We start from the raw sequence: 24,372 nt of genomic DNA, 5'->3' as shown, positions 1-24,372 counted from the left end.
TCTTATCATGTGTTCACATGTGACTACCTTTTATATACTGACTAAAAAATGAGTATCATGTTTTATTTGCTTTATATTCCAAGCACCTGGCACAAGGTAGATGCTCAATGTTGAAACTGAAATTCTACAAAGAATTTCACTGTATCAGTCAGGACAGGTTACTCAAAAATCTCAATGACCTACCAGATGGCAAGTTTATATCTTATCCTATTTTAGTCTTCCAAAGACAGAGACTCACTGTATTAGAGTCTCCAGAGAAAAAGAACCAGTAGGCTATACCCATATCTATATCTATATCTATGAGGGGATTTAGTATGAGAATTGGCTTATGTAATTATGGAGGATGAGAATTAACACAATCTGCCATCTGCAAGCCAGAGAATTAAGAAAGTCAGTGGTACAATTAACTCAGTCTGATGCCAAACACCTGAGAAGAGGGGACAACAAGGGGCAGTATCTATATAAAATTATAGAAACCAAAGTTCTGAAAACCTGGAGCTCTGATGTCCCAAGGTAGGAGGAGATAATGGTTGTCCCATCTCCAGAAGAGAGCAAATTTGTCCTTCCTCTGCCTTTTTGTTCTATCTGGGACCTCAACAGATTGGATGACTCCCACCCACATTTATGAGGGAGAGCTTCTCTACTCAGCCTACTGATTCAAATGATAATCTATTCCAGAGCCACCCTCACAGACACACCAGAAGCAATATTATTATCAGCCATTTGGGTATCCCTTAAGCCAGTCAAAATGACACATAGCATTAATCATCACACTGACCAAGACTTCATCTTGATGTGTTCATATTTGTAATCATAGTCTGGATTTTAAATTTTTCTGTAGCAATGACACACAATGCTTTATTCACATTTTACTGGCCAGAAAGCCAGTCACCCCCCTTTTTTTTTTTAGATGGAGTCTCACTCTTTCTCCAGGCTGGAGTACAGTGGAGCGATCTTGGCTCACTGCAACCTCCGCCTCCTGGGTTCAAACGATTCTCCTGCCTCAGTCTCCCAAATAGCTGGGACTACAGGCATGTGCCACCACATGCAGCTAATTTTTGTATTTATAGTAGAGATGGGGTTTCACCATGTTGGCCAGGATGGTCTTGATCTCTTGACCTCATGATCTACCCACCTCGGCCTCCCAAAGTGCTGTGATTACACGGTTGAGCCACCATACCTGGCCAGCAAGTCACCTTTCTACCTGGAGCTAGAAAGATGGAAAGTCAGATATATTTGAGGTGCAATAAAAATAACCAACACAAAAGTTAAATATACAAATTCCAGGTTGAAAACAATGGAATCAGTACTGTTCTTTTCTTAGAATCACTGAATTATGATTAGTAAACTAAAGTTTCCAGAGATTATTGACTTGCTTAAGATCATAAGACAATACAGGTGTTCCTTTCTTCTTCGATGCATTTCTTCTTTAAAAGCTAGCTCCTTGAGTCCTTTGTAGGGACTTGGATGCAGCTGGAATCCATCATTCTTAGCAAACTATCACAAGAACAGAAAACCAAACACCGCATGTTCTCACTCATAGGTGGGAACTGAACAATGAGATCACTCGGACTCAGGAAGGGGAACATCACACACCGGGGCCTATCATGGGGAGGGGGGAGGGGGGAGGGATTGCATTGGGAGTTATACCTGATGTAAATGACGAGTTGATGGGTGCAGCACAGCAACATGGCACAAGTATACATATGTAACAAACCTGCACGTTATGCACATGTACCCTACAACTTAAAGTATAATAATAATAAATAAAAAAGAAAAAAAAAAAAAAAAAAAAAAAAAAAGCTAGCTCCTACCTTCAAGAATTTCACATTCTATTGATTAAAAAAAAAAAAAAAAAACCTGTTGATATCTTAATATACAAACCTATGAACTAAAACATGGCTCAATAAAACCAATGTTAGTAAGCAGGTTTATCACTACACAATGATGAGCCTCTAGTAGTTAAATAATTTTTTTGAGGGGACACCTGCAGCCACTAATAGAACGTTAACTAACTTGGCTCCTGTTTACTTTGATTTTAGCTGAACCAAAGGAAAATCTGGAGTCCAGCAGTTTAAGGCCCTAAAGGGCTGAATTTTTCCTCAGTTTATTTTTTTTCATTTGGCATTTCATCACTAGAATAATCAATTTAGTCTTCCTGCAAGAGACAAAGGATAAAAACTAGTTTTTCCTCTTGATAGTGTGTATTTGTTTATGCATATATGTAACAGATATACAAATATGTATATACAAGTATGAACATATATGTACAAATATATGTATGCATATGTGTATACATTTTCATTTATATACTTTTTAATAAGTATATTTCATATATTTATATACATTCTATATTATATATATGCATATATTTCTTTCATGTAATTGTATGCAGTTTTGCGTGTCATTAGATAGTAAATGGATGGATAGGTAGGTAGGTAGGTAGGTAGATAGATAGATAGATAGATAGATAGATAGGAAAATAAATAGGAGAAAAGAAAGAATATTCTTTGTAAGTTGGGGCCAATGCTCAGTGCATCTGTTTCTAGTGCTGGTAGCAGTGGCAGGGCAACAATGAGCATAACAATCTCTATTGTTTATTGAAGTTTGGACCTTAAATGCTAATCACTCTACAATGGCTCTCTTATATCGTAACAATAAATATGTTACATAAGTTTTGAGCCTCTGTTTTATAGATAAGCAAACTGTGATTCAAAGAAGTTAACACATTTGTCCAGGGTCACATAACAAGTGTATGGCAGAGCTGGTTAATCTGTCTTCAATCACTAAGATGCGAACAGCAAACATGGAAGATATGGAAGACTTTTTGGAGTAATATGTTCATTCTCTGACTAGCCATGATATAGTCACATTGCCTTCAAGACTTAAGCCCATCTATCAAAAGGAAAACTAAGCCAGATAACAAAGGTAAATATTGAGAGCTTGAAAGCAGCTGTGAGAAAAAGATAAAAACAGTAGGTAGATAGAAATACATTTATTTTTGTTTATGATTATGTCTTAATGTTTGGGAAATAAGCCATACTTCTCCCTGCTCATCTGCCTAACTTATTCAAAGCTCAGTAACATTGCCCTAACTCCAGGGACAAACAATAAAAAAAGTGATATCACATCCTGCGTGTTTAGCATTCTTGTAATTCATGAACAGGAATACAGTTAAATCAGTGTTCCAATTGTGTTGTAGACATTTTTCTCATAAAAACATATCTATATTTCCTGAAACTTAAAATCAATGAGGTGCTTAGGTCTGTGCATGCAGCATTATTGTTTTACTTGTTTGACATAATGTATACATTATGATATACCTCATATTTCATATTACTTCACTATTTTCAAATTATTTTTTAGGTATTCATTTTATTCTCCAAAGTACCCTGTGAAACACGAAAAGGAAATATGATGCTCCTCATTTTGCAAATAAGAAAACAAATGCTCAGGAAGTGTTTATATGGGTTCCTGAGGGTCGCTGAATACATAGCAAAGGGCAGTCTGAAATTCACGTCTTTAACTTCCAGCTTCATTCCTTTCCCACTATCTCTTGTGATTGTGGTTTTTTTATAATTTTAGTATCATACAATTTCAGTTAATCATCCTACTCAGGTGAAACTAACTGAAAATATCAAAATATGGTCATTGATTTCTCATCCAAACTAAGCTGAAATCAAAAGAAAAAGTTCTCTTATAACAAATTGGATTTTAAATCACACCAAATTATTTAAATTGACTTTTCTAAAATCAACAATTATGAATATTAAGTACTATGAAAGACATAATCTACATACCAAGTTTTTATCTTGTACCTCCAGTGAGGACTGTTTTGCCCTCTAAATTTGGAACATTACTGTTTGAAAGCCTTTTCTTAAACTGGTTTGAATTTTCTTCTAGTAATTTCTGTGTATTTTTACAAATATAGCAAAGTGTTTTTGAGTGTGGCCTTTGTAGTCATTTAGCCTGAAATCAAACTGTAGCTTTACCACTTACCTGCTTTGTGAATGTGAGCCCCTCTGTGGCTCAGTATTCTCATCTGAACAGCGGGGATGATAATAATACCTACCTCCAAAGATTCCTGTGAGGACTAAGTAAGTCCAAAAATAGAAAATAGAGTGCTTAGAATAGTGCCTAGCCCTAATGTGTATTATAGAAGAATTTGTCAACATTTATTATTATTATTACTACTAGTCTAATTGCTCTTCATGTTATAGGCCTTGAGAAACCAGCATCAACCTCTTCCCTTTATTCTTCTCTTCTTGGAAGATTCATCCACCCCTACATTTCTTTAACTATTTCCTGTATGGTTTCCTCCATCTGGCAATGCTCCTGATTATTATTCTCCCTCCTAAAATTTTATCTTATTTTGTAAATATGCATTGAATTCCTACTGTGGTGTCTGGAATTCATGGGTTGTTTACTCAACAAGCATAAATTGAGCACCTCTGTGACAGGCGTATAAGATGCTATGAATAGGAAATGAATAAGACAGCCTCTGCCCTCAGAGAGACTAAAGGTAGAAGTGGAGACAGACATGTGAATGAGATGATCAGGGCAAGCTATCATAAAGTGTCTACTAGACTTGACTCTTCTTGTTCTATATAACTATTCCGTGATATAAAACTGATAAAAAGAGAAAATAATCTTTCTTACTCACTTTGCTGTGGTAAAATGAAAACCCAGGCTTTTTCATTGGCTAGTTGTTAAAGTGAATTTTTTTTTTTTTTTTTTTTGAGACAGAGTCTCACTCTGCCACACAGGTTGGGATGCAGTGGCATGATCTCAGCTCACTGCAACTTCCACCTCCTGGGTTCAAGTAATTCTCCTGCCTCAGCCTCCCCCAGTAGCTGGGATTACAGGCACGCGCCACCATGCTAGGCTAATTTTTGTATTTTTAGTAGAGATGGGGTTTCACCATGTTGGCCAGGCTCGTCTTGAACTCTTGACATAAAGTGATCTGCCCATCCCAGTCTCCCGAAGTTCTGGGATTACAGACGTGAACCACCATGCCTGGCCTAAAGTGAATGTTTCTTAGTCATAGTATGTTTCTCTATTCCTGCATTCAATGATAAAATATCCAGGTGACAAAATATTTTGTGAGAACTATTTATTACTGCTTCAAAATTAAGCTTGTGTCAGTGTTAATCACTTTCTCTTCAATCATATTACTTTAGGGACAGGCTGTCTTCAGCCTGTGTGGTTTGATAGATATTATGACACATGCTTTTCAAGGTGACCTATCATGTTTGGTGGAACCTCAAGGATGTTCCTAGGTGAACTGATCAAATCCTTTGGCAACATTTTCAGATGCAGTTGAAATGCAGCACACTGCTCTGCCTGGACAACCTATGCATCACTCAGACTTGGCTGTTCTGAATAAGAAGGGAATTTTTTTCCCAAATGTTCTAGAAATCTGAACTTTGTTGTTAAATTCGTCCATTGTATTACCTTACGTAATCCTCCTTGCAACAACTCTGAAGTAATTATTGTCATGTCTATTTTGCATACTGAGGTGTTGAGTGGTTAAGTAACTAGTAGAAGATTGCATAGCCAGGATGTGGGAGAGCTGAGGTTTGAACTGAGACTGGTTCAAATCCAAAATGTCACAAAGAACCACTTGCTTTACGGTTTCAATGTTTCTCTTTCTACTCATTATCAGGGCTGGCTGTGTTGTTTCACATAGTATTATAATTTTCACTTTGGAAAGCTTGGCATTTGAACAGCTGATGAGGGAATTCTTGCCTCTGGTTTCCAAAGGGATGTTTCTCACTTTGAACATAGAATCTGCATTTGTGATCAGTAGGGAAGGAAGAGTAATGACATTAAATGAAGGCAGCACTGACTGTGAAATCAGTTATCTTTCAAATCTCAAGGTTATTGAATTAATGAATTAGACTTAGAAGGCTGTGTATCATTCTTAGAATCCTGAGAAAGGAAATTGAATATTAACCCAGTTCACATATAGAATGCACAATTTATAGCCACAAGCAGACTGAACCATATCCTGGAAACATTCTTTCATTCTTTCAGATTATTTTATGTTGAGTGGCCCATATACAGCGGGTCTTTTCAGGGACTTGTCTTGTGTGATCAAAATAATAAAACATCTGTTGATAATAAACTTGAGGACAAATTGGTGCTTCCCAAATTTGTTTGAACTGTGATATATCTCCTGTAATAACGAATACAAGATGTGCAGACAGCATTTTAAACACACACACACAAACACACACACACACACACACGTAAAATTTGGTCACGTCACCTGAAAATTATGCCCTCCAGCATTGCCGGAAACCTCATTCACAGAAAACTCAGCTTCTTTGTGAATACATGGGACTATTTTTTTCTGTTTAATGATAGAGTATGGTTGTGAGTTTTAAAAAGTCCAGAAAAGGAGATTAAATAACCATGCTTAGACAGTTTCATATGAGGCATGTCAAAGCTGCATAGTTTCAAAACCTCAAGAGAAAGTTGAGCCTTCTAAACATTTAGAAGCCACCACTGAATTGCCAGGCCCCAAGCCACCACAGAATTTTCTGGCTGTCTGGTAAGTTGCCACAACCTACACAGTTATAGCCAAAGACATACTGCATACCAGAAAATCTGTGATTCTCATCACAAGCTCCCCCTTTCCTGCCCTGGGACCACAAACTGGTTAGAACGAGCCTGTGGAATACTTTGGTGCCTCCTCCCTTCAGTTCTGCATTTGGCATGAGGTTCCCTTGAACAGGCCAGAATCCTTGATAGAAATTCCAAAAGAAAAATGCAATAAGACATTTTCACCTCCTACTTTGGATGAGTAGAGTAAGTGCAATAGATCTTTCAGCTCCCAGCAATTGAATCTCCTATTTTATTGAGCATGAATGAGAGTACACTATGTTTTAACAAAGTACTATTATCTACTTCCCATGCCACGTAGAGCTCTCCGGAGACTTTGCCTTGACCATAAGCACAAATTAACTTTTAGCCAACTGCAGTTTTTGACCCACTGTTGACGGTCATATTTTGTTTAAAAATCTCAGTTCTAGCCAATCATGTCCTGTTCATCTTTTTGTCTCATGCACTTACTATTAACATGTTTGCATATTGTCCTTTTCGAGTCTATGAAACCATATCCTTCACTTCTTTAGAATATTCACTAAATATACAGAATAGATTTTAATATCTCATTTTCTTATAGCACAGATGTGATGATGATATAATAACAGCTCCTAAATAGTGAGATATACTACTGGAGCCTCCATTATGTTATTTAAATTCCACATAAAACAAGCATTTTGCAATTTATCTTCATTTTCAAAATAGGAAAACAAAAGATTATAGTAAAGTAACTTAAATTTATAATCACATTTTTATTAAACGGTAGGGCCAGAATTCTTCCCTACTATTTTGATAACTTCTGTGAAAGTCCTGTTTCTTGCTGTGAAACTATGTGGTAGACGTTATTTAAACCATTATACAGATGAAGAAACTAAGGCTTAGTAAGTTAAGTAAATTACTCAATATTTAGGGTTTGTATGAAAAAGCCAGGGATAGAGAAAAATCATGCAACTATGGATATCTAGAACATTCTTTCTTCTTTTATATTCTTACCTTGGGATCACCATCTGATTAACCAGAAAACTTACTGTTTGCATCTAGTCAGCCACTAGATCCTATAAATTCCACCTCTCAAATCACTCTCAAATTCCACCTGTCTTCCCCCAGACACACTACCCACTTCAAGCCACCGTTATGTCTTATCAGGATTAGAGCAGCCACCTAACTAGTCTTTATGTGCCAGGCTTAAGTCCCCACAATGCATTACGCACACTGCGCCCAGTGTGATCTTTGTTCAAATAAACCATAATACTCGTTATGCTCCCACTAATTTTAGATAAATTCTGACCTTCTTGGAACAAAGCAACCAAGCCTTACATGTTCGACCTCTCACCGAAGCTTCCAGCTCATTTCTTACCACTCCCTTCTTGCATGTGTACTCCAGCCACATGGCATGATGTGGAATTTTTCAAACTCATGGGCTTCTGCATTGCTCACTCTTCTTTTCTGCAAATGCCCTTCTCTATGCCCTACTCTCTTTGCCTGACTACTGTCTGCTCAAACTTTATATGTGAACTTGACATTATGTCCTTCTAGGATCCTTCCCTGACATACTCCCTAACTCTTGGACTTCTTTCCCCTCTATTGGTCTTTAAAAGTCTTCTGTCAAGACTTACTGACCCCTGTCCAGTGCTTGTTGATTTCCTTTGGTAACTGCTCAAAATAATAACAGCCCCATTTTTCTTGTCCTCTAAAAAACATATATTTGATTAAATAGAAAAGAAAATAGTGTCCTAGTTACCTTCCCTGCCAAAATTTTATAGCCATTTATGGGTACAAATTTTCAATCCAGATTGTACCTGGTCAGGGAATTAAATGTTGAGTCTCTACTGGGTGAGCAACATTTGTTCACTCAGTCTGTCAGTCAATAAGTATTTACTGATCACCTATCATGTGTTCTGTTCTGTTCTGTTCTGTTCTAGGCTTAGTACTTATAGCAATAAACAAAAATTCTTACTCTCAGAAAGCTTATATTTTAGTGGGGTAGACATTAAATAAACTAACCTAATACATAAAATAAGTAATATATTAGATAGTAATAAGTGCGATGGAATAGAGCAGATTTACTTTGACTTTAGTCACCCAAACAGAAAAAAAGCCACTTTATGTTTCCTCCTAAGATGGCAATTGCCATTCAAAATGATCATTGCTCTTTACCCCTTGGCTTGTCTGGGTAGGTGCTGTAATGACTACCCTATATTGGCTGGACTTCAGGCACCATCAGGAAAGGGAGAGGGTGGAATTAGTAGGTGTTTCCGTTGTAGAAGTATCAGGATACTCCACAAATATATCAGTTGTACAAACATAAAAAGAGTCTCCACTTTAAATTAGTTGAGGTACACACGCAGATACACACACATACATACACACACAGCTAACAAAGGAGGCCTCTTCAGACAAGACTACATGTGATGTAATTCTATTTTTACCTGGGAAGGAGGGACCTTCAAATATTCGGTGGTGGGAGCTGGACCTAGTTCCCTGCTGACTGGGTGACTTGGAATTAACCAGGTCAAAAGACAGTGTGTGTGCCCGGTTGGGTGTTCAGAAGATGAGAACCTAAGCATTAAATATGAATATGCTTTTGAGCATTGTCAAACCCTGAAATAAGATGCTGACTATACCCACCCACTGAGTTCCAGTATATACCTAGGCTTTAATAAATAGCACTTCTCAACCCAAACTGAAATTACCTCTATTCTTTTGTGTGAACCTAAGAAAATAGTCCAAGGAAGTAAACTGTATTGTTGCTGTGACGTGATCATTGCAAAATTAATCTGTTTATTCCTTCCTCTTCAGGAAGACTATTTCTACCTAAAGTTCTGGTTGGATCAGAAGCTCTCCCGAGATGCTACTGTAACACCCAGGAACATTTCACACTGTGTCATGATAGCCTATTTCCTAGGCAGTCACCCCATTCCTTCCCTGTGCTCTACTAGAGCTCCTTGAGGGCAGCATCTTTTGTAGCCGAATTCCCAGCATCTGACCGAGTACAAGCACATAGTAAGAACTACCTGAAGGAAGAAAGGAAAAATGGGTATCTACCAAAGTAGGCAATCCATATCATGAATCAGAAAATATTAGAGCTAGATAAGGTTGACAGCTAATTCAGCACTATCATTTTTACAGATTTTGGCAAATAAAGAAATGGAATGTCACAGAGTTACAAGGACTTACCCAGGCTCAATGCAGCTACCTAATTAGTTTAAAAGCCACATATCCTATATTATTCCTTGCCTGGTTATGAAATATATGAAATAGTCGAACAAAATATATCTTCTTTTACCTGGGCGTAGGGGTGTACATCTATAGTCCCAGCTGTTAAACAGGCTGAGGTGAGAGGGTCGCTCCAGCCCAGAAGTTCAAGACTAGCCTGAGCAACATAGCAAGACACTATCTCAATTTTAAAAAAAAGAAGAAGAAGAAGAAGAAGAAGGAAAAAATTATTCTCTCTCAAGCAATCAAAGCCAAAATGATTAATTTTATACTGAGGTAGTTTTAAATGGAAATGGACTACTCTCAGTTCAGCTACCAACTTTTTACACAATTTTTTGTATGTGGTTTGGAACCAACTCTAACCTAAAACAGAATGCTTTAAGTGAAATAATCCTATAAATATTTAGCAGGTACAAACTTCCTATAGCCAAAACTGACCGTTTTGAGATGATACTTCTACCAGTTTCTTTGTTTGTCAGGATCCTAAGAAGTCATGTGACCTCAGTTATATCTCTAAATCTAAAAACGTAAAGGATAAGAATAGACTATATTTCCTCCTCTGGTTGCCCTGAAATTCACCAGAATTCTGTTTTCTTGAAGATATTAGGCTTTGGATTTCTTTTTTACGTTTTAAATATATTCTGATTCTTGTGGCCTCATATTATCACTATCTCAGAAGGAAAACATTCGAGGGAAAAACATTCCTTCAAAGTTCCTGTCTGGTTGCCTATGCTACAGCATGCCAACCTCAACTTAACTGTTTAAACTTTCATTTATTTTTTACAACTATTCAGTATATTTGCAATGACATTTGGTCACAGGCAATAATGTTCAGACCTACTTCTGTAAATATAGCTTTCCTTTAAAGATATTCTGGTTGTTTGCTTGCTTCTAATAATCTGATTACTTTTCTCCATTTCCTGTTTAAGACACATGGATATTTTCATGCCTTAAAAATCCAAGATTTAAAATAATGCTAATTCTGCTGAAGTGCTGTTTCATCCACTTCGCTCTTAGTGATCCTTCAGGTCTTAGTTTAACCATTACCCCCTCAAAGAAACTGTGTTTGACCTTCCCATTCAAATTAGCTATCCCCTGTTATTATTCTCCCACTTAGTACTTGTTATTTTATTCCTATTTGCTTATTTCACATTTTAATATCTGCCTCTGTCATTAGATACTAAACTCTGAAATCAGGTAATCATCCTCGTTTTGTCTACCAGTGAATATAATGTTTACTAGCACAGTGCTTTGCACATAGTAGGTTCTCAAAAAATTAAGGGCTATATTAAAAAGAAAAATCGTTAGTATTCAGTGATAGAGTTTTTTCAATTTTTCTTATCTATCATTATCTTGGCGCTCATTTCTTTAAGTGATGTGTGTGTTCAGGAATCACTGCCAACTGAGAAGGTGAGGAGAATATAATAGGGAGTCCAATTATTTTATCATGCTTCTTGTATGTTTCTAAGCATCTCCACATTACCACCCCAACACATGGTGGAATTCTCAGACTACAAGCTTAAAGCTTATAGGTATCAGATATCTTGCCAACACCCTGGTGAATCTACTTTGCCCCAGTGGTAATCCAATGTGAAATTGAATGGTTTTTTTTAATCACTTAGAATAGGCTGGTCATATACTAAATTCTTTGATAATTACCTCCAGCTGTTTAACAGCTTGGACTAAAGCTAAAGCCAGAACAAAAAACAGATCATACCCTGCTTTTGATGTATGTAAGCATCTAGAATGCAGAAAGGGTTGGAAAGCTTCATGTGAGACATCATAATTAAAATAAAGAGGTAATCCTGATATACAAATCAGAATAAATATCTTTCTTTTGTGCTTTTGTTTCTTTGTGTGTGTATGTGTTCAAACGTTTTGGAGTTTATGACCAAAAACAACAAGAAGTAGTAGCAGAAGGGTCATATACACATACACATATGGCCAGAAACATAACGTCGTACATGATAAATACATCCAGTTTCATATGTCAATTTAAAAGATAAATAAGTAATTTTGAAAAATCACAAAAGAAAACCATTCTCTACAGGAAAATCAATACTGATGGGTGACTTTAAGTTTAGAAAAAACATCACTGTTTGAGTTTTTTGATGGTCCTTTTGTTTCCTGATTTCTTGCCCTTCAACCCAAATATTTTCCCCTACCTTTGCATATAAGGCCCATTGTGATTAAGACTGAGTCACCTTTCCATCTGCATCTCCCATAACTCCCCCACCTCATACCTGCTGCAGTACACTCAGATGTGGTTCATCCTAGTACCCTAATACTTGACTGAGAGTAAACACTAGACAAACATGAATGAATGAATGAAATTCTATAGGGTAAAAAAACACCAAAACGGCCGGGCGCGGTGGCTCAAGCCTGTAATCCCAGCACTTTGGGAGGCCGAGACGGGCGGATCACGAGGTCAGGAGTTCGAGACCATCCTGGCTAACACGGTGAAACCCCGTCTCTACTAAAAAATACAAAAAACTAGCCGGGCGAGGTGGCGGGCGCCTGTAGTCCCGGCTACTTGGGAGGCTGAGGCAGGAGAATGGCGTAAAAACCCGGGAGGCGGAGCTTGCAGTGAGCTGAGATCCGGCCACTGCACTCCAGCCTGGGCGACACAGCGAGACTCCGTCTCAAAAAAAAAAAAAAAAAAAAAAAAAAACAAAACAAAACAAAAAAAACACCAAAACCTTCTGCTCATGGTAGAAAGATGAAAAAATAGATGCCATTTATTTACATATGTGTGTGCATGTATGTGTATGTATATATAAACATTCATACAAGTACACAACATACAAATCTACTCAAAGGGCTCAGACCTACTTTAGAAGATGCTGTGGTATATTTACCATTAAAACTTCGGAACTTTATCATAGGCTTCAATAATCTAAACTGACTCATTTACCACTTCACTGACCTCTGTCTTCCCTGTTTCTCTGGACAGCTGTTTCTCCATTCTTCAACATGCTCATGTTTCCTAAGCTGCCTCCTTCTGCCTGTATGTAAACTTCATCTTTTTCTTCTTTTAAAACCAGCTTTACCACTTATCTTTTCTATGATCCCTTTCTAGATGTTGTCAAAGATATCACAGGCTCTGACTATCACTATTGGGAATGTGTGGTGTTGTGCTTTACATATACTGGTCTATTTACGAAGTACATGTATGTGTTGGTTTTTCTGATTTAAATATCTTAATTGCATCATCTTGACCCTGTGTTTTGTAATATGTTTGCCTTTTTAATAATGACCTCTTCTTACTTTTTTGTTTTGTTTTGTTTTGTTCTCTGTATGAGTTTGTTTCTCAGGACAGGTGGTTCCACTTTTAATGAGATACTTCCCTGAAAGCAAATTGAAGAGAATCAACTGGGGCCATTTGCTTCTAAGTTTACAAGTGTAAATTTCATGCGTCTTTACCCTTTAGTTTGGTTTTATCTCTTTTGGAGAGCAGTGGTTTATTTCTGCTGTTATGACCATTTAGGTCACAAGCTGGACACAAATACAGTACTAAAGAAGCAGTAATACATGGTTATTGATTATTTTACCCTAATAGCTGCTCAGAAATGGTCATATATAGACTTTTATGTGTGTGTGTATGTGTGTGTCTGTATGTGTGTATACTTACATATACTTTATATATATGTGTGTGTGTGTATGTATACTTTTCCACTTGTGCATGTTTGATGTTTGATAATTTCTTACAGTTGCAGAGCTGACAGATCACCCTGTGTAGCCACTATGCTCTGTATTTCTTTGTATCCTTTGGCAATGCCTAAAATAAATCTTTGCCTACTGTAGGTGTTGGTGAAGGTGTAACTTATTCTCTCGTTTCCAAGGGGATAGGCAAAGGTTTAACTTGTGTTTCTATGTAGAATAAAAACATTGCAATGATTTTTTTAAGAATGTCATAGGTTGACTTACTTTGAAACATTTTATTAATTTTTGTAAACTTGTGTGTAGAACAGTTTCAGACTTATACTCCCCCTTCTTGAGACTATAATTATGGTAGGCCAATCTGGACCTACTGTTTGTGTGCCCTGGCATATATTCATTATATGCTATTTCAAGAATACCTTTTTAATTGATAAAGTTAGGGAATAGCTTTATGAGCTAGAACTTTTGAGAAATTACTAAATAATTGGTATAGTACTAAATAATATGTACTTTCTTTAGTACTTATGAAAATATTAACTATTTAATATAGTATTTATATATTACTATATGGTGATAGTCTTATGAAAATTCTAAGTTTGAGATTGTGGAAAGACTAGGTTTCTAGAAATTTAGTCCTTTATTGAGATATAATTCATAGTTCACTCATGTTCATAAGTGCTTTTGGGAGCAAGGAGTGCAGGGAAAATGTACTCACCCCATAATCATCAAAATGTAGATGTTATTTACTGTAAACCTTAGGGTTAAGGTTACCATTATCGCTTCAGTTTATCTCTAATAAAATGTAAAAATACTATAAATATTTTCAGGGTAAATGAATTTAGCGGTGCATAATTTACCCTCTCATAAAAAGCAATTATATACTTCTTTTCTTACCATGCACCCTTCTGCCTGCCATGGCTGTTTTAAGGTAGGATGACAATCCATCTCACATCATGTACTCTGTCTTTGGAATATATCGTTTGAAAATGAAATTATGTGCAACATTCAGGTTTGAGTAGGCCTGAGACATGTAGCCTGGGCATTGAAATCTGGGGGACATTTGGACAGTTTATGTAGATAATGAGACTGCATAATTGACCTTGAGATCACCCTGGAAAATTCAAGTAACAGGCTAAGGTCTCTCACAAATACCTTCCTGAATACCCAACCTTCTTCCTGCTGCCATCCTCTTAAAGCTCCCCTAAAAGGACCACAGGGAAACACTTCACCCTTTGGACATATGTCATCTAGTCTGTAAATATGTCGTGGTTCAGTAGATGACTTCTTAGTCCTTCCTACATTTCAAAGTTTTCTTCTGGGCTTGAAGGACATTCCGTTATATTACATCTAACTATAATACTATCTCTTCAGTCATCCTGAAAACAATTGTAAAAGAAAGCCTGTTTTGGTCCCTGAAACAACTTTTCCTCTGACCCATTTAGTGTACTGTTTCACTTCATTTTCATCTGCCAGCAGATTGAATGACTTTTGCTGGGTTCAGGGTCATTAAGCTGAAATAAAAAGACTGCTTTTAAGAAAACTAATTGACAACTTAGAAGTTTCTAGCAGAACTTGCCAAAAAAGGTGATTTATTTTATAAATTGTATGTTGAACTCTGAAGTTAGAGGAAGTACTTTTAAAACCATACACGTTTTTTCAACTTAAACTGCTACTGCTTGTGGTTTTTTTCCCCCTTGATTTTTGGTTTACCAGCTGCACAGCCTCACTTGATTATATCAACCCAGTGTATATTGCCCCTTAAATGCCTGATTGATCCAATTAGCTGAAGACTAAAACTTCTTATACCATGATGCAACTAAGGGGAGTTGGGGGAATCTTTAATATATTAAAGTCAATCCCAATGCATACTGATGAAATTTAAAAGAAACCTGATAGAGAAAAAGCAAATTAGAACAGTTAGATGTACCACGTCATACATATATTATTCACATTTCTAGAAGGAAGAATTGTTTTTGTGACAAGTAGGTTCCTAAGTGGTAAAGAGCTGTTTTGGGAAATCTGTAGGTAATACTAAATATGTAGAGAGAGAATAAAATTTAGGATTGTTTGAGAGATCAATAATATAAAATATACCTTATCACTTTTAAATCACTAAAATGCAGTGAATTAACAAAATATTCCAATAAAGTATACATTGACAGTATTTAGCAGAGTAAATCAGTGTGTTTTCATATGAGCAGACATAGGATACAACTAGTTAGACAAATTTCTAAGTGTATTGATAATAAAAGGCCTTCTTTAGAATCTGAGTCCCAACTACTGGTCTAACATCTCACACCTTCTTCCTACTTATCCAACTCTCTACCCCAATTAAATAGTTTATAGTCCATTCATTCCACACTTATTTATTAAGCATCGACTATTGGCTGCTGCAGTTTTACACCCTGGGATATAACAATGAATAAGTAAAATGTTCCTGCCTGCATTGAGCAAACATCGTAAAGGGGGAAAACCTATAATACAAATAAACAAATAAAGCTTTTAGAATATGTTCGAAGATGTTAAGGGTTGGTATTGTTTGAATTGTCCCTCCCAAAAGATGTTGAAGTCTTAATCTCTAGTATTTATAAAAGTGATCTTATTTGAAAAGAGGGTCTTTGTAGATGATGAAGTTAACATGAGGTCATGAGAGTAGGCCCTAATCCAACAAGGACTGCTTCTTATAGAAAAGGGAACTTTAGACACAGAGACAGATATGCACACAAGAAGAACACCATGTGAAGATAAAGACAGAAGACTGAGCATAGTTGCCCACACCTGTAATCCCAGGGCTTTTGCAGGTGGAGGCAGGAAGATAGTTTGAGCCCAGGAGTTGGAGCCAGTTTGGGCCTCATAGTAAGACCTTGTCTCTATAGAAAAAAAGAAAAGATAAATACAAAGAGCAGAGTGATGCATCTGCCAAGCCAAGGAATACCAAAGATTACCAACAAATCACCAGAAGTTAGGAGATAGGCGTGGAACAGATTCTTTCTCATAGCCCTCACAAGGAATCAACCTTGCCAATACCTTGATTTCAGACTTCTAGCCTCCAGTCCTGTGAGATAGTAAAATTATTATTTGGGGCACTGGAAGATCACATAGAGCTTTAGCGGAAGAAGGATTAGAAAGGTTAATTCAGAGCTACATGTGAAGGAAAACCTTATGATCACTGGGGAGTATTGGAATGTATGTCCGAACTGGGTATACTGCTGAGTTCAATCCTAGTCCTAAACAACAAATTTCACCATTTGGGTTTCCTCTGAAAGCCATCAGTGTAGTGGTTTGACCCACCCTCTGAAGTCATGCAGACTTACCTTCTAACATGTATCACAATGTATAACTTACAATCACAATATAGATAGTCCTTTCATAAACATCCTTGTCCTATTTTATACAAAAATTGATTGTTTACTTTGGATAAATTCCGAAAACTATAATGACTAGCTTGAAGAATATGGCATTGGCACTTGCTAGATATTTTCAAGCTGCTCTCTAGATTGGTTTGTACCACTTGCTGTTCCCACAGAGTATACAAATACCTTGTTCCCTCACTGACATTCACTTATTAATATATGTTTATGGAAGTCCCATCATGTGCCCAACATTGTACAAGGAATTGTAAAAACAAAAGTTAACTAGACAGACATTCTACTGCCCCCAAAAATGTGTAGTTTAGTGGGCAAGAGACTAAAATAAATGAGCAGATGAGTTTATAAAATAATTGTAAATTAAGTACTACAAAGGAAATAAACATGGTCTAATTTTCATCTTTGCCAATTTGATAAAATTGTTTCTTACTGTTTAAATTTGCATTTTATTACTAATGAGGTTGAATATAGTTTCATACATTTACAAATTGGATTGAATTTTTTTTTCTTTTCTGAATTATCAGTATATATACACCTCTTACTTGTTTCTTAGTTGGCATGTTTACATTTTTTCTTATTGGGTTTTAAAATCTTTATATAAAACCCATCAATATTTTGTCTTTTATATTTTGTAGCAGATGATTTCCGATGCATACAAGTAGTTAACTCTGTTAGCATTTCCTTTAGAGTTTTCTTTCTTTGGTATTAAGCTTTAAAAGGCCAGACTCTCCTTGAGATAAGTTAGACATGTCTCTGCGTTTTTTTCTACTGTGTTTTCCATCTACAGTCTTCATAAATTTTCTTTTTGTTTCTTGATCTCTCCCATCAATATTTAAGTTTATTCAGTTATTTGTCAACATAAAAGAGTCCTTTTGTCCATCCCTCCAAGTAACTATACTAATTCTCCTGACCCTTCATAGCTGCATTTCTCTTGTTGCCTCCATTTCTTCATCATCTTCTCACTCCACAAACCACCCTGCAATGGTTTCTGTGCCCCATGAGTTATACTCCAGTTCTTACTAAGGTTTCCAATGACCTCCGTGTTATTTAATCAAATGGGATTTGACATATTCAGACATGGCAAAGGAAAAATGCAATTTTTAACAACTTTCAGTAGCTGATTTTATCCTCTTTATTAAAAAAAGAAAGGGAGGAAAAATCTTGATTTTTGAAATAAAGGTATCTTGATCTCTTCCAATTTAAAGCTGTCTTCTTCAGATAAATTCATTATATTACTCCATAATCACACTGGTTTACTATTTAACAATCACACTAGAGAAACAATTAATTTCACTGTTCAAATTTCTTATCAGGACTATTTTTAAATATCAACAAATCTTCACTCTGCCTTAACCAAAGAACTTGGAATAAGAAATCTTATGTGTCCTCCATGGTGATAGGAACTTGTAGCTTGTGTTGTCCTCTGAGTCCTTGCTGCCTGCATGGCTATTTCTTTGTCTTTTCTGACCACTGGGTTTCTTACTGACAGTTGTGCCTGAAGCCTGCAGTGGGAGAACTTGTGGTCTAGGCTTTCGGCCTTGTGAGATCCCAGTACCCCTCTACAGCTGACTTGCCCCCATCTCAAAATTTGCTGACCCTAGAGATCCTCAACATCATAACTACATCTTCTAAATTATCGTGGCTTAGGTTATTTATCTAGAAGCCTCTGTTTGGAGGGTCACTTTATTCAGCATAATAATCTCACAGAAGGCCCACTGATTCTCAGCAGCTTGCCTTTTAAGTACCACCAGAAGTACATGGCAACTTCTGTTATGGTCCATGCTACATAAAAGCTATGGATAACCAAACACTTGTGTGTGTGAGGTTGGATTTGTAGTATTATAAGTACTGTCTCAGCTTTAATCCCCCTTGGCTTGCATACAATCACTTCTAACTCTACTATACTGGAATTTAGCATGTGAGCCTTGTCTGGCAGTTATATATGTATTTGACTAATAAAAAGTGAAAACAGTCGAGGCACGGTGGCTCATGCCTGTAATCTCAGCACTTTGGGAGGCTGAGATGAGCAGATCACCTGAGGTCGTGAGGTCAAGACCAGCCTGACCAACATGGAGAAACCCCATCTCTACTAAAAATACAAAATTAGCCAGGCATGGTGGCATATGCCTATAATCCCAGCTACTCAGGTGGCTGAAGCAGGAGAATTGCTTGAACCCTGGAGGCAAATGTTGCAATAAGCCAAGATCACGCCATTGTACTTCAGCCTGGGCAACAAGAGCAAAACTCTGTCTAGGAAAAAAAAAAAGAGTGAAAACAAATTATTTCTCAATAAATATGATTTCCTATCCCATTTATGCAAAAAAAAAAAATTGCACTATTTAAGTGCCATGTCTAAAGACAATAAATCTAGTTTGTTTGGCAGACTGAATCTTTCAAAATAGGATATCCATGAGAGATCAAATAATCAAAGAGGTCCCTGATTATGAAAGTCTGGGACCTCTTTGACATGTACTCTGTGGGGCTGCTATTGTTAAGTTTATGGTGAAGAAAAAGAGAAAAAGGAAAGGAGAGCGATCCTTCACTAAACATTTGTTAAACATTTATCAAGGGCAGAAACCTTTATTCAATAAAGATCCAGTGATGAATAAAAATTATTTTCCACCTTGCTAGAGAGATTAATTAGGGAAATATTCAACAAATATTGTGTTTCTTTATGTAGCAACTGATATGATAGAAGCATGAGAATGAGGTTCTTTAGAATCACAGTGGAATTTCCAGATCTTACAACCTGTGAGGTAAGGGGAGTCTGCTGTTTTCCGTTGTCAGGTGGAAATAACAACTCATGGAGAGGTTTGTTTTATTAGAGGACATAGAGATCACATTTTATGTAACCTCTCCAGAGCATTCTTGGATGACGTAGCTTTTCTGGTTAAACCTATAACACAGGAACAAAGCATGTGCTGGTAGTGGTCAGTACATTTCAAAGATGAATGCCTGAACCATGCCATCTGAATAGGCTTTGTGGCCCCAACAATAGCATCTATCACCTGAGGTTCATGGTAAAGTATCCTTCACTCAAGATTTTTTTTTCGTTTTTGTCTTCTTGAAAGGAGAGCTCTTTTGAATGACAATTTGCTAAATTCAATATTGTAAAATAGCTCTCAAACAGACTTGATTTTTATATGCATGAATCACAAAATAGAATGTTGACAATTTCTTGCTTAGCTTTTTGTGAGAATACATTCTAAAAATAATTTTGTGAAACACATTTGTATACTAATCAAAGCACATGCCTCAACTTTAGAAAATTTCTCCCATGTTTCTGATGTGCTAAGTAGACCTGCTTATGGAGGATTTACAGTAGTTGCCAGGAAAAATATATTAAGATATAGAAAATTGTCTCTATGTACTTGGTTGCCTTTTGGGCCTCTATGTCATGCAAAAGAAATGCTTAAGGGATTGGTTAAATAACACATGTTTGAGGCTTGACTTTTCAGAGTATTTCTTCTGAAATAGGAGGCCAGCATCACACTGGAGACTGAATAGCAATTTACTACAGAGTTGGATTGAATATAAGCAGGATTTGTACTGTACCCTGAGCACAGGGGCTTAGATACAAAACTCACTGAAAGGACTACATTTAAAGTGTCTTCATCTGCAAGAGAGGCCTTCTACTTTGATTCCAGGGTCCAGCTGTAGAGGATCCAGGGTTAATGGAGGATTAAAAGTAATGTTGTTTTATGACTCCAAGCACAGCGTAGACAAAGTTTTGGCTTGGCTTTTGCTTTATAGAGAGAATACGTGACCTTATACCAAGATCTGATAACCAAAGGCAGTATGGAATTATCAATATGAAAGAGGAGTAGTTTATTGCATGCCTACTGCAAAGTGCATTACAGATGCTTTATACATTTTAACCATTTTTAATCCTCACAACAACTCTATGAAGTATTATTATGCCCTTTTGCAAATATTGAAACAGACTCAGAAAATAGTATCTTACCAATGAAACATATAATAAGAAATAGAGGACAGTACTATTGAGCACTGACTTTTAAACTCACTTTTTTTCATTACAGAGAGTACCTAGCATAGTCCATGACCCATAGTCATATCTCTCTGCAGATATTAGGTTTTTTTTTTCTCAATATTTTTCTTCTTCTTTCTTCTTTGCTCTCCTTCCACTCTTCTTTTTTGTAACAAATTGCCTTTTATAAAAGTGCATAGACTTTTGAACTTTAGAAGCATAATCCTTCCCCTCAGGTAGAATAAATTGTTTTCTCCTCTTCACTAAACTAACTCGAGGGGTGTGTGTGTGTGTGTGTGTGTGTGTGTGTGTGTGTGTGTGTGTGTCTGTGTGTGCTATATGTTTGGTCTCTCTCTTCCATGAGTGCCATGAGATTATAAAAGACCTTCAAGGGCAATTTAATTTGCTACCTCAAATTAAATGTAATTTGCTGCCTCATTTTAAGCAATACATTCAAGCACTGCTTTAGTGAAAAGAACATTAGTTTATTCAGCTTACAAACACCTTTTAAGCCTCTAATATGTGCTGAAAATGAGTCAACATCTCCCAAAATACAGCCCTACAACTTTTTGTTTGTTTGTTTGCCCTAGGAGCATGCAAGTTCAAAAGTAAGTGTCTGGTGTGCAGTAGATTGAGAGTTGTGAACTAATATGCCAGTTGACCTCATGCAAAATTTAGGAGCAAAAATCTTGGTGAAGACAGGCATCACTGGTCATCAGTTGACTAATCAGTCTCCAACTTTATAGGACGTTGACATGTCCTCTCCCCAGGTCTTCTCTGAAAGCAATGAGTGTTTAATGAGAAAATCTGGGTTCACGAATTATTATTATTATTATTATTATTATTATTATTATTATTATTTTGAGACGAAGTCTAGCTCTGTCACCCAGGCTGGAGCGAGTGACGTGATCTTGGTTCACTGCAATCTCCGCCTCTTGTATTCAAGAAATTCTCCTGCACCAGCCTCCTGAGTAGCTGAGATTACAGGCATGAGCCATCCCACCCAGCTAAATTTGTATTTTTAGTAGAGATAGGGTTTCACCATGTTGACCAGGCTGGTCTCGAACTCCCAACCTCAGGTGATCTGCCCACCTTGGCCTCCCAAAGTGCTGGAATTACAGGCGTGAGCCACCACACCCAGCCCAGAATTATTTTTACCACTGATTAGTTGTTTTAATTTGGGAAAGCCAAGTGACCTCCGAGTTTCTATAGCTTCACTTGGAAAATGGGGCTGATAAGTCCTACTCTATCTCTATCTCTCAGCATTATTCAAAGATAAAATTTGAAAAGTTATGCATATTATTTTTTAAAATTAGCAAGGAAAAAAGTGAGAGTAAACAAATATGAGTTGTCACATTTATTGTTGTTATCTGTGACAGTGACTCTAAAAAAGGAGGAGAAAATATTGTCCATACTATTGGCTACTGTATAATGTGAACCCATTGCTTAAGTGACCTATATATTCATTTTTGATGTATTCATTTGTTCTGTAATAAACATAGAGTACTTGCTATATGCCAGATAACCAGGGATACGTATTATGAGCAAGATGGGAACATAATAATTCTGGAAGGAAAATATTACTAACCCCATTTTATAGAAGAGACAACTGAGACTTGAAGGGGTTAAATAACTTATATAACATTATAGCTGTGAATCCTTTCCATCTATAAAACTACTTTGGTTAACGAGAACCCAATAAAGGGAGGGCTGTGCCTGTTTTGTTCACCGTGTATATCCAGCATGTCACCTATTGCCAGGTGAAGAGAAGGTGTTCAATAAATATTTTTAAATAAATAAATGAGTGAATAAATGAATGAGTAAATGAATGAATGAATGAGCAAGAGTCTGGGTGGAGTAGAGGAAAGACAAAAGAAATTAGAGTAGTGTTGCAGCTTACAATCCACTGATTTTATGTGCATTTCTATGTACATATTCTCCAACTGACCACTGAAACCACATAATTAGTGACTGAATGTGAGGATATAGTTATTCGAAGGAATACACACATAATATAAGTTTACTCACTGTGCTTTTAAACACAGCTTAAAATTATACATTGGCACCTGTGTAGCATGACTATGTTAGCCTCTTTCTTATATGCCTGTAGTTCTATTTTGATGGTTGCCATAATACAGATTTGCTGAGTGGCGCAAACTACTAAGTTACCGTAAGCCACCCAGTCTGGATTCTTTGATTAATTTTTAACGAAGGAAACCTGTTTTATCTTTAGAACCCAAATAGTTGAAGGCTCAGTGTCTGTCATCCAGTCTCTTTACCCACTCTATGGCAGAACTGTCATGTGAGTCTGTCTAGACCACTACTTAATTTATCTGGGCTTTTTCCCCCCTTTATTTTTGATGTGGAGATACTGCTACAACCTTTCTCAGAGTCATTGTGAAGAACAACTTTAAAAGAATGAATGCTAAATTACCACCAGTGTATCCCCTTTAATATAATTCAACCACTGTCTTTTTAAAAATTTTGTCCTGGGGCTAAAAGGAATAAATGGGGTAGATAAGACTAGCAGCTTTCTTGAGTGATTCAGTGCCTACTCTTTTTCCATTTGGGTCTACTGACTTTACCTATTTTCACGTTGCATACTGGTATGTAAATACCTTTTAACATAGTGAAATACTGAGACAATGAACAAGGTTTTATAGTTGATAAATGGGAGATGGAATGTCAAATGAGCCTTCTAGACATTAGGCACCCTTGAGAATTACCTACTTTTTTGAGGAGCAAAAGAGAATATCCACCTCACCAAAAGACTGGCCAATTCTTCCCTTTGCCTTTGGATGAATTGAAGTTGAAATGAGTTCAGGCATCAAGCCAATTCTCTTCCTAGTTCTTCCCTTCCAGCCATACCTCCATATAATCAGTTAATGGAAAGTATGCTGCCTACATCCTCCACACAAAGAAAATAAATGTTCCAGTACAAAGTCAGTAGGAGGCATTTCATATCAGAGGAATTTTTCCTTCATTTCATTGCATTTGGATTTGTTCAGAAACACACTCATACTTTTCAAGAAAGGGTCTCTTAGCTTCTAAGTTGGGCCTCATTATAGGTAACTAATAAGATGTTTTAAGCCAAATATAAGAAGATTCATATGCTCTTTCTAAATATCTTTTTAAGCAGTGAAATTCTTAGAGGTTTGTTCTGTTTCGTGAAGCTTGATGCATGTGCTTGTTTGAGTGAGGTTAAAATGTAGGTAAAAATGGGGCACATCAAAAAATAAAGATGCTTTTTTCTGCATAACTTCTTTAAGATTTCCTGCTTTAATTCTAACCATGACTGTTAAGCAAACACAACCCCTATTTCATGTACAAGTTCAGTCTTTTTAAATGTTATTTGTATGTGTGTGTGTGAATATATTACCTATATGAATATATGATATATATTTGTATATATGACATATATGAAATTCATATATATATGAATCCAGTTGTAATAAACTAAAACCCTCATCTGCACGTGGTCTTATCCATCCCTACTTTGCCACGGTGGTTAAAATCTTTTGGACTCATCCT

General features: G+C 36.6%; 1 protein-coding gene across 40 annotated transcripts in view; it reads left to right on the top strand.

Moving 5' to 3' along the window:
* DLG2 (discs large MAGUK scaffold protein 2) overlaps positions 1-24,372 on the top strand; it is a 2,233,585-nt gene that overhangs the window by 1,550,036 nt on the left and 659,177 nt on the right. The gene's annotated exons all lie outside the window — the stretch shown is intronic.

This window comes from Macaca fascicularis, chromosome 14 (assembly GCF_037993035.2).
Source record: "Macaca fascicularis isolate 582-1 chromosome 14, T2T-MFA8v1.1".
NCBI classification, from domain to species: Eukaryota; Metazoa; Chordata; class Mammalia; order Primates; family Cercopithecidae; genus Macaca; species Macaca fascicularis.
This window is presented reverse-complemented; position numbering and strand designations above follow the sequence as displayed.